The 12,193-nt window shown below is 45.3% G+C and overlaps 1 non-coding gene across 1 annotated transcript; it reads left to right on the top strand.

Moving 5' to 3' along the window:
• The first annotated feature begins 3,882 nt into the window (after nucleotides 1-3,882).
• Nucleotides 3,883-4,044, top strand: LOC149327555 (U1 spliceosomal RNA). Its single transcript, XR_016286609.1, has one exon. It is a non-coding gene; the product is annotated as a U1 spliceosomal RNA (small nuclear RNA).
• The last annotated feature ends 8,149 nt before the right edge of the window (nucleotides 4,045-12,193 follow it).

The following is a 12,193-nucleotide window of genomic DNA, read 5'->3' as shown; positions in this document are numbered from 1 at the left end:
GTCCACAACTACGCGGTTGGACGGATGGCATCCCCGACCATCAACATCTTACGTTCACACACCATCCCCTCTCGCCCCATCCAAATCATCTGGATTCCCACTCACGCGGCCCATCCTGGAAACGACGCGGCTAATCATACTGCTCACGATTTGACCGACCGAGCAAGCCCGCCCCCGCCGGGAATGGATACGCGCGACGCGCTCCTCACCTACCATGATATTACTTTAAACTACCGCCTCGCTCGTCTCACTTTGCCCCCTCCGCACAAATCCCTTTCCCAGCACCACGAACGCTTGTGACGCCACCTTCAGGCCCACACCTTTCTCACCCCCGCACGTCTTGCCTTCCTCCACCCCGGAGAGTGCTCGCCTGCCTGCCGCTTATGTGACAGCCCAAGAGCCGACTACGCTCATATCCTATTCTCCTTCATAGCATACTTGCCCCCTGCCTCTTGGCACCTAGACAGTCCGCAGCAGTGGGAGGCTGCTTTCTCCAGCACTGAGCCGAATCTCCAACTTCGGCTGGTGACCTGGGCAGAGGACGTCGCGACTAGGCACGGTTAGGACGCCACAACCGGCAGCCTGAAGGCCGCCCGTAGTGCTGCTGCATTATTTTCGTTTTTTTTTAGGCTTACAAATAAATAAACGTTTTTCACCAGCACCATCCTCCACTATGGCACCTCTTTCCTCCTTTTTTCTCTCGCTCCCTCCTTTATCCCTTCCTTTACGTCCCGGCTCGGGTGTCCATCGAGATGTGAGATAGTTACTGTGCCATTAGCTGCCCTCAGAAACCAATTTCTTAAAGAAACGATACATATGGCCGACTTTGTATTTCTGGCTTTAAAAAGTGAAGCCCGCCTACTACGAACTTCGGATACAACGAACGATTTCAGCGCTACCGTCAGGTTCGTTATAAGCTGGCAGGACTGCATAGCACTTGATATTTGCACATGCTTTTTGTAGCCCAGGTAGATCACGTTTGAAGAAATATTGGGTTGGGTGCCTAAAAAGCACTGTGCTGTTCTGCGAACGTTATACTGCAGCATGGCAATCCCATGTTCGCATGCTGTCACTGCATCGCTGACGCCATAAATATCAACCATTGACCTTCAGCGGTTCCGCTATCTCGTTGGCTAGGAGATATAAATGTCACAGCGCTCCCGACAAATATTTTTTTACGTCAAGCGTCTGAACGGGCCGACAAATCACTCAGGCAACGGAGCAGACGAGGCGGTCCTGCCCGCCGATCCTTCGTAGACTAGATGGAGGCGCCACCGCAGCTTGGCGTCGATTTCATGAGATAAGTGCAACCAGGGCCAACACGCCTCCGTGGCTCAGTGGTTAGCGCGCTCGGCTACTGAGCCGGAGTACCCGGGTTCGATTCCGACCGCGCCGGCCGCGTCTCCATGGAGGAGAAACGCAAAGGCGTCCGTATGCTGTGCGATGTCAGTGCACGCTAAAGATTCCCAGGTGGTCGAAATTATTCCGGAGCCCTCCACTACGGCACCTCTTTCTTCTTTCACTCCTTCCTTTACCCTTACCCTTTCGGCGCGGTTCGGGGGTCCATCGAGATGTGAGACAGTTACTGCGCCATATCCTGTACTCACAGACTAATTTTCAACCAGGGCTTTTCTTTCAGGCCTTTCATTTATTTTGGCAAAGCTCTACGATTCCCTCGGTCCTCAAGGAAGGCCTAAAGGTTGACGGGTTTTATGACTGAAGAAGTGAAGTTTTCAAAAAACCAAGCAAACGTAGTCTCGATACACACTTCTCACAGTTAGAATATGCAGATGCGCATTTATAATCCCTTTATGAACCTTGTGAGCGGCAATAAAGCGTTTAGTGAAAGTTCAGCGCTTGTGTCTTTTCGTTTCGCACTATGGAACCTCATGTGAACTGCCTACTAGCCCGAACCATCACCCTTCCACACATAACGTGCCACCCAACCTGAAGACGACCTTTGCAAAGAAGTTACCCATGTCACTGCGATAAAACAAAAAAAAATGAAATGACTGCTCAAACGCTCGCTTTATTTTTTTTTTTTACTTTGCGCATCCGCCTACTTTGCGGGAAGTGCTGAGGGGGATCCCTACACTTTGAACAGAAAGGAGTAAAAAGGGAGTAAACTGTCCTCTAGCGCACTCCCTTTTATAAAAGGAAGCTTTTTTTATTCCCATATAGGTGTATTGGTCTTTAGAGTGTAGTTGCACCAGATACCAAACGGTCGCAAACTTTCCCCTGTCCAGATGCTGGGATTCTTAGGGGAGAAATTTGGTTTGGTTTACGAGGTTTAACGTCCCAAAGCGACTCCGGCTATGAGAGACGCCGTAGTGAAGGGCTCCGGAAATTTCGAACACCTGGGGTTCTTTAACGTGCACTGACATCGCACAGTACACGGGCTTCTGGAATTTCGCCTCCATAGAAATTCGACCGCCGCGGCCGGGATCGAGCCCGCGTCTTTCGGGTCAGCAGCCGAGCCCCATAACCACTGAGCCACCGCGGCGGACTCGGGGGTGAATTGTGTTGTACTGTGTGGCGTTGGGTTTTTAAGATGCCTAGGCAGCTAAGGCTATCATAATTCCAGCGCGAGGTTGGAAAAATGGTGACGTGCTTGGAAAAATGGGCCTTTGACTCTTTCCCTCGCGCAGTCTGGAACTCGTTGCAGTGGAGCTCTTCCGGCTCGGCTGCTCTCCGCATTTAAAATCAAATCAAACTACCATGATCATTAAAACTTTTTACCCTCTGTCAGTCGAATTTCGATGGCGGCGAAATTCTGAAGTCCGTGTACTATGCGATGTGAGTGCACGTTAAAAAACCCCAGGTAGTCGAACTTTCCGGAGCCCTTCACTACGGCGTCCCTCATAGCCTGAGTCGCTTTGTGACGTCAAACCCTCATAAACCATAAACCTTTGTCAGTCATCTCAGCCGTCAACAAGAACGTGCACCTCCCGACAGTTGTTGAAAAGGAAAACGAAGAGGTGTGTGCCGCATTCGGTGTACTTCTTAACCAAAGTTAAACCATTAGCTTGGCTCCAATTTATCTTCTTTGGGCGCTCCTCACTGAACCCTGGCCAATCCCCCGTCGTGGGTATGTGCCATGCCACCAAGCCATCAACAACCCCAACTTCTGTTCCCTTTTTCACGAAACGACTCCCACCATCGCGTAGCTCAAAACTGCTTCAGAAATGTAGGATAACAGTTGGGAAAGCATAGTTGGGATATCATAGTTTGGAATGCAGGCAAGAAGCAATTTACCTCAACTACAGCCAACGACTTTTTGGGACGCCCAAATATACCGGCACCAAACATCTTTGTAGTATCTACGCACCAGTGTTAAAAGAAATAACACTTAAACGTGTACACAGTGTGTGCCGTTTAGGCCACACTAGAGGAGGGCTTCGGTTTATTTCGGCCACCTGTGACGCTTCAACAAGCGCTGGGCTCCCAAACAGCACAAGCGCAATCGATTCTGCACTTAACGTTTATCAAAACAGGGCCGCCTCGGCCAGAATGCGATCGTGATAGCTCGCGCCCAGCAGCCGAGCTCGATAGCCAACTGAACCACGGCGGCATGCATGCTCGTACGTCTTAAGTCACAGCAAATCAACAAACAATGCACCTGAGCATGTGAATCCATGCCCTTTGCGCATTAGCCCCTGCACCTCGTTGTGTAATTATTATAAAAAAAGGACCTTAGTAGAGCGCATTCCTCGAAACTTGAATTACACGTCACTGCGTATGATTCTTTAGTATTTAACAGCTGGCTTCTCAGCAGAAGTACTGTTAGCTTGGTGTCAGAAATGGTACAAACGGCGTTTCTCTCACTGGCGCTAGATGGCGGTGTGCCCAGCATGGCCTGCGTTTACCTGCGCCTTCGCAAGCATACTTACCTGGTGTCGGGTCACCGGCGATCACTCAGGCCTGGGCCCCGTGTTGAGGCCTTCCATTGCACTGCGGTTGGCTGAAGCACGCCACTACCCCTAATCGGGGCAGATGGGACATGCAATTTTTGGTAGTGGGGCTTGGCGTACGCGCCGGCCCCTGCCATGTTGAAATCAAAAACAGATTAAGTAAGGTATGAATGCGGGCAGCTTTACGTCGTCGTGGCACCGAAACCTCGCTCAACCAGTCGGCGACTATATTGTAATATCGTCAAGCAAAGGGGACGGGAAGAGAAATAAATGCTTCCTCGATCGATGTGTGCGTGTACCGAAATTTCGATGCCCGTGCAGGTAGCAGGTTGCTGGTGTGATTACATATGACGGGTTCACGGGATGCCGCCTGGTTAAGTAGGGCTATAGTAGGATACAACTTAAAAAAACAGCAGTTGCTAGCACTGGGCCGCGGACCGCGGCGTCCTGTATTACTCCGCTGTAACAGTAAACGAAGCCAGTTTTTTAATGCTCGACTATCTTAAACAAGCCACGTATCAAAACCCTAGAGGTTATAATTTATTTGTTGCGAAAGCAACACCACGCGAGTCGCCGAGCCATTTCTCGGAGCTGCCGAAAGTTCATACTGCGCATGCGCGAGGAGCAGTGACGTCACACTGCGCATAGCTGGCGCGCCGCCGCGCTCGCCAGTTGCGCATGCGCAGTAGCGGCGCATAGCTAGCGTGCCGGGGCCACCGCCGCTGCTGCCGCGCACTCTCCATCGCCTCTCTCTTTCTCACCGTTGCTTTCGCAATCCTCCAGGTTTAACCAGAGCTAAACCACTGCCAGTTTTTTTTTCTTGTGATCAGCTTCTTATTAAAAAGTTTCAACAACATACTACTTTTTCGTCGGGAAGGAATTCTGTGCGGTGGTCTTGATTGTGGGCAGAGCTTCACTGCAGACTTAAAGGTGCAGTGAAGACGAATCTGAACTCGTCTTTTTGCCGCGGGAACTCATTCTGCACGTTCCGAGCATTCTTAGAAACTTCGATTTATTGCCCTGTGTGGCCGATTTCCCTAATTAAATTGAATTAACGTCCGGCTCCCGCCTTTTTTTTCAATTCTCCCCCGTACGGTGGGCGGAGTCGACCAACGCGTGGAGTGCCTTTCACCCAGCCCCGTGGCGGCTTGCCACTCTGCCATCGGCGGAGTAATACGTAGTAGTGCGTAGAAGCAAATAGTCCGCGCGTATTTTTATTTCTGCGGGCTTATTTTGCGGCTATATTATCTGCGAATGCAACTATTTACTCACGGAAACATAAAAAACAAAATAAAGCGAAAGCAAAGCCTCCACGGAGCTGGCTGAAAGGTACACCACGCGTTGGTCGACTCCGCCCACCGTACGGGGGAGAATTCGAAAAGAAAGGCGGGAGCCGGACGTTAATTCGATTTAATTAGGGAAATCGGCCACACAGGGCCATAAATCGCAGTTTCTGAGAATGCTCAGAACGTGTACATCGAGTTCCCGCGGCAAAAAGACGAGTTCAGATTCCTATTCAGTGCACCTTTAAGTTGTACGCGGCTCCAGAGATCCACCTCTAGCATCCACTTCTGCGTATCTAAACTTCTTCTTCGCCCACACTGCAATAGACTGGAATAACTTGCCCGCTGAAGCTGTTACTCGCCCTGCCCCGAGTCCTCCAAGTCAGTGATCACAAAACTAATTAAATTAAGTATTAGCCCACCCTCATGTTAGTTAGTTATATGGGGTTTTATGGCACATAAGCAACTATGGCTATCATGCACCAAACACAAGGTTAGATGATGTTAAGTGTATAGAGGTTACATTATAATAGATTTAAAACATTGGCTTTCTTTAGAAACTTACAAACAAGTGAAAACTCGACAGGTGTTTGCTCGCCTAAAAGCAATGCGGGGCGAAATGGAATGTGTTCACTGTAAAATACCGTAAAAAAAAATTTTCTAAGTTCTTCGAGATGCGAACAAGAAATTAAAATGTGATTTACTGTGAGCTCCTCACCACACATTTTACACACAGGTTTGTCTTTTTTGGTTAATAAGTTATGGGCGATGTACGTGTGACCTATGCGTAAACGACATAAAATTACTTCGATAAAACGCTCTTTATGACGGCATGATTTCCATTCTTTTAAAATAGGCTTTATGGTATGCAGCTTGTTGTTTCCTTCATTTTCCCAAGAAGCTTGCCACTTGGCTCTCAGTTTGCTATGTACTAACTTCATGTAATACCTAGGAGGCAGATTCACATGTTTTATTTCCGTGGTTCTGGTCTGCAGCACACAAGTCGGCTCTCTCATTGTCCCTAATGCCAACGTGACTGGGAACCCAGCAGAATTTTATAACATGTTTTTGTGCTGTGACCTTTACTATATTGTGTATGATGCTTCCTAACAGTAGCTCCGTGGCATTTTTGGAGTTTAATGCTGTAAGGACGCTCAGTGAATCTGTATAAATGATGCTGTTTTTGATGTTTTCATTTGTTATTTTCTGTACCGCAACACAAATGGCATAACACTCAGCGGTGAAAACTGTACCACATGAGGCCAGTTGTACTGCATTTTTATTTTTTCCTTGTATTACTGCGCATCCTACATGAGCATGAGTTTTTGACCCATCAGTATAAAATGCAGTATAATTTCTGTATTTTTCTTGTAGTGCTAGATATTCTTGTATTATATGGTCTTGTGGCGTACAGGTTTTCCTGAGGCGTGTTAGTGTGACGTCCCACACTGTGGGGGGAGTGTACCACGATGGTAGTGCTTCGTGTCTTGGGGCAATATTTTTAATTTCATTTAGTATGTTCAGAGCTTGGCATTTTTCTTCGAAGCGCAAGAGCAACGGCTTAATTGCGTGAGGCTTGTTGTTGAACAGTATTCGGGATGGGCATTTCGTCACAATTGGGTAACAGATATGTTTGGGCTGAGAAAGGATTTTGAGGATGTATGTACAAGTTAGTGCAGTTCTTCGATCTTCTAAGGAAGGTTCATTCGTTTCCACATACAGACTTGCTATTGGTGAAGTTCTGTAAGCACCGGAAGACAACCTTAAACCAAGACTGTGGATAGGATCCAGTCGTTTTATGTAGGATGGTCTTGCTGAGCCATATACTATGGACCCATAGTCTAACTTAGAGCGAACCAGAGAACGGTATATATGTAACAGGCATGCCCTATCAGACTCCCAGCGTTTTCTTGACAGTAGATTCAGTACATTGAGGGCCTGGGAAGCTTTTTTCTTTAGGCTGTTTATATGTGGCAAGAAAGTGAGCTTTTTATCGAAAGTTACCCCTAGAAATTTATGCTCTTGTTTGACAGGTAATGGGGTTTGGTTTAGATATAGTGTGGGGTCGGCCTGTAGGCCTCGTCTCAAAGAGAACAGAACCACTACTGTTTTCTGAGGAGAAAATCTAAATCCGTTTCTATCTGCCCAGGTAGCCAGTTTATTTATTGTTATTTGTATCTGTCGCTCACAAGTAGGTATGCTGGAAGAGGTGCATGCTATTTGGAGGTCATCTACGTAAACTGAGTACATTATGGATTTTGGGATTACTTTTCCTATGGAGTTCATTTTGACGATGAATAAGGTCGTGCTGTGGATGCACCCCTGGGGTACGCCAGTTTCTTGTACAAAAGTGTTGGAGAAGGTTGCGCCTAGGCGGACTCGGAACGTGCAGTTGGTTAGGAAGTCGTTCAAACAGCTCAGCATCCTGCCGCGGATACCTAGGTCCGCTAGGTCACGGAAGATACCGAACCTCCACGTGGTATCGTAAGCCTTCTCCAGGTCGAAGAAGACCCCGATACAGTGTTGCTTGTGGATGAACGCTTCCCGGACTGTGTTCTCAAAGCGAACAAGGTGATCGGTTGTGGAACATGTCTTTTTAAAACCGCATTGGTGTATATCTAAAAGCTGCCGGGACTGAAGTATGAAGGTTAGCCTGATGTTTAGAATGCTTTCGAATGATTTTGCTATACAGCTAGTGAGTGCTATTGGCCTGTAACTGGTGGGACTAGTTGGTGGTTTGCCAGGCTTTAGGAAGGGTACTATGATTGCTTCTTTCCATGCTTGGGGGATTTCTCCACTCATCCATATTTTATTGAAAAATGTTAGGAGAGCCTCTATGGCAGTCTCAGAGAGGTGAACAAGCATACCATAATGTATATTGTCTGGGCCTGGTGCTGTCTTTTTACCGGATGTTAGTAGTGTGTTTAGTTCCTGCATTGTAATCAGCTGATTGTAGTCTTCATGTATGCATGTTCTGAAGGGAAGTTTTTGTTTTTTACAACTGTTTTGTGCTTTTGAAATGTGTGTGTGTAGTTGGATGAGCTTGAAACTGTGGAAGAATGCCCACCCAATATGTTGGCCTGCTCTTCTAATGTTGTTTGAGTACCGGGTGTTGTTAGGATTGGAAATGTGTGTTGTGTTGTGTTTATTGACGCATAAGCAGCTAAGGCTATCATGCGCCAAGAACAAGGTATGGAAACATTGGCTTGAGCAGATTTTGAAAACAAAGTGGATAAAAACGGTGGTGTAAAGGGCCTAAAAGTTATTTTTGCTACCTAGCTGATGAAAGACAAGAATTTTAAAAATGTCCAATAACAGAAACTTTTAAAGGTTGGGTAACCTCCGCAGACATCCTTGGTTCGGCAAGGATTTCGAGGCTCCCAACAACTCAGGTAAAGACCTCCTCCTCCTTTTCATGATTGAGAAAGTGGCTGAGGTGTATTATTGTATGCAGTGAAGCACAGGGTGAGTAGATTAGAGTTTATGAAGAATACTGGCTTCCCTTAAAAAGCTAAAAACACAGGGTATACTGACAAGTGCATCTTCGCCTAAAATCAATGCTCGATGAAAAGGAATGTGTTCTTTGTAAAATGTAGTAAAGTGTTGTTTCCTTAGTGATTCAAGTTGAGTACATGAGAATAATATGTGGTTTACTGTTACTTCATCTCCGCATTTCTCGCAAACAGGTTTGTCTTCCTTTGTGAGTAGGAAGTTGTGTGTGAGATGTGTGTGTCCAATACGGAGACGGCATAAAATAACTTCCGTGAAACGTTCTTGGTGGGAGCATGACTTCCATTCTTCTATAAATGGTTTCACTAAGTGGAGCTTATTATTAGCTTCAATATTCCATTCAGACTGCCATTTATCTCTGAGCTTATACTGTACTAACTTCATGCCATCTTTGTAGGGAATGTTAACTTTATTTGTTTGTTCCGAGCTTTCGCAACCCATTCATCCACTTTCTCTTTGCCAGTGATTCCAATGTGGCTGGGAACCCAGCAAAATTTTATGTCTTGTTCCTGTATTGTGGCGCTTGTTATGTTGTGTATGATATTACCAATTAGTGGTGTCACTGGATTTCTATGGTGAAGTGAGGTTAGTATGCTCAGAGAATCAGTGTAAATGATACTGTTCTGAATGTTCTCATTTATTATTTTTTTCTACAGCCACCAAGACTGCGTAACACTCGGCGGTTAAAATGGATGTACACTCAGGTAGCCGTACTATTTTTTCCTAATTATTCTGAACTACAGCACTTCCCACGTAGTGCGCTGATTTTGATCCATCAGTACAAAATGCTTCGTATTCTCCTTTTTTTTCGTTGAGTGCTAAATATTCTTATAATATCTGTTCATGTGGTGTTTGTTTTTTCCAAAATTGCGTTAATGTGAAGTCGCACACAGATGGTAGGCAGTACCAAGGCGGGAGTAGATCAGGTTTGTGGGCTATATTAGACAATATGTTCATTATGTCTAGTTCTTGGCATTTCTCTTCCCAGCAGAGAAGAAGTGGTCTGATTGCTAGAGGTTTGTTGGTAAATAGTGTTCGAGATGGACACTTTGTAACGAGTGGGTAACAGATGTGTTTAGGCTGGGAACGGATCTTTAAAATGTATGAGCATGTGAGCATTGTTTGCCGGTCTGCAAGTGGTGGTTTCTACGTAAAGGCTTTTTATGGGTGATGTCCTGTAAGCACCAGTTGAAAGACGCAAACCCATATTGTGCACAGGGTCCAGTCGCTTCAAGTACGACGGCCTTGCTGATCCATACACATGCAGCCATAATTTAAAACGGAACGCACTGCAGAGCCATAAATCTACAGCTGTAGAAGGCATACCTGATCAGAACCCCATTGTTTGCGTGAAAGGACTTTCAGTATGTTCAGTGATAGCGATGCTTTCTTCTTTAGTGCGTTTATGTGAGCCAGGAAAGTAAGCTTTTTATCGAAGGTGATGCCTAAAAATTTGTGTTCCTTGTTTAAAGGCCGTTCGGTTTGGTTGAGGTGTAATGTGGGATCTGTGTGCAAGCCTCGTTTGAGTGAAAAAAGTAAGGCTACTGTTTTCTGTGGTGAAAACTGGAAACCATTCTTGTCTGCCCATGTTGCCAGTTTGTTGATTGTAAGCTGTACTTGTCGTTCGCATGTGGATATATTGGAAGATGTACATGCTATCTGAAGATCGTCAACATAGATTTAATATGTTATGGACCTTGGTATTATTTTGTTAAGAGAATTCATTTTTACAATAAAAAGAGTTGTGCTTAAAATACACCCTTAAGGCACTCCATTTTCCGGAAAAAAAATCCCTCGAAAGGTTTGAGCCTAGACGGACATTAAATGAGCGGTTAGATAAAAAGTCTTTAATGGAGTTCAGCATTCTGCCATGGATGCCAAGTTCAGCTAAGTCCTGAAGAATCCGGAACCTTCAGGTAGTGTCATATGCTTTTTCTAAATCAAAAAAGACTGCAAGACAGTGTTGTTTGTGTATAAAAGCTTGTCTGACTGTATCTTCGAGAGGGACAAGGTGATCTGTAGTGGAGTTGAGTTGAGTTGGGTTTAATGGCGCATAAGCAACTAAGGCTATCATGCGCCAAGCTCAGGGTATGGAAAATTTTTTTAAATAGCTGTTATACTAAAGTCTAAATGAACGGCGGTGTAAAGGGCCTAAAAAGTTAATTCGTGCGACGTAGTAAAAATATAAGACAAAATTTTAAAAGCGACTTATGGTAAAAGCTTTAAAAAGGGTTGGCAACCTCAGCAGCCATCCTTGGCTGTGCAAGGATCTCGAGGTCTCCAACCGATAGAATAGTGACCACAGCCGTCTTCTCACGACGAGAGGGTGGCTCAGGTGTGGTTCGAAAAAAATTCGCAAGTTGTAAAAAACTGGCCATTGTTCAGAGTTTCGAAAGTACATTGGCTTCTTTTAAAAAGTTAAAAACGCTTGACTTATCAATAAGAGCTTCTTCACCTAAAATCAATGACGGATGAAAAGGATGTGCTGGTTGTAAAACGGGGTAAAAAACTTCTTTCTGAGTGTTTCAAGTTCTATACATGAGATTAAAATATGAGTTACTGTGAGTTCATCTCCGCATTTTTCACAGGTAGATTTGTCTTGTTTTGTTAATAGGAAGTTGTGCGTAAGGTGCGTGTGTCCAATACGTAAACAACATAAAATAACTTCAAAAAAGCGTTCCTGATGTGTGCATGGTTTCCATTCTCCTAATATTGGTTTTATTAAGTGCAGCTTGTTTTTTCTCTGACTATTCCATGTGCTCTGCCATTTGTTTCTCAGTCTGCTCTGAACCAGATTCACGCAATCATTATGTGGCATGCTTATTTTTTGTATTTCCTTGTTGTGGGCATCAGAGGCGCATGCGTCCGCTCTCTCGTTACCATCGATTCCAACATGGCTTGGAACCCAACATAATTTTATGTTATGCCCTTGTGTTACGATCCTTGTTATGTTATGTAAGACCTTACCTATTGGTGGCATGACTGCATTTCTTGAGTGTAGTGCTTTCAGTATACTGAGGGAGTCTGTGTATATAATACTGTTTTCGATGTTCTTGCTTATTATTTTCTCCGTAGCAAGAAACACAGCATAACACTCGGCTGTAAAAACTGATGCACACTGAGGAAGTCTTACTATTTTTTCCCAGTTCCCTTCCACTACTGCACTTCCAACATAGCCTGTAGTTTTCGATCCGTCTGTGTAGAACTCCGTGTAGCTATCGTATTTTTCCTGTAGTGTAAGGAACTTTTGTATGATGTGTTCTGTTGGAGTTTGTGTCTTGTTGAACTGTGTAAGACTTGTATCACAGACCGATGGAAAACTGTACCAAGGGGCAAATGCGTCGCAACGTTCTGCGACATTTGGTAGTGTTTCTGATAAGTCAAGTTCTCGGCAGATCTCCTCAAATCGCATTAGCAAAGGCCTGGTTGCTTGGGGCTTATTTGTAAATATTATTCGAGAAGGGCATGTTGTGACGATTGAATAACACA

The sequence above is a fragment of the Amblyomma mixtum genome, chromosome 10 (genome assembly GCF_055824585.1).
Source record: "Amblyomma mixtum isolate Tamu chromosome 10, ASM5582458v1, whole genome shotgun sequence".
Lineage (NCBI taxonomy): Eukaryota > Metazoa > Arthropoda > Arachnida > Ixodida > Ixodidae > Amblyomma > Amblyomma mixtum.
The sequence above is the reverse complement of the archived record's forward strand: the minus strand, read 5'-3'. Positions and strand labels throughout refer to the sequence as shown.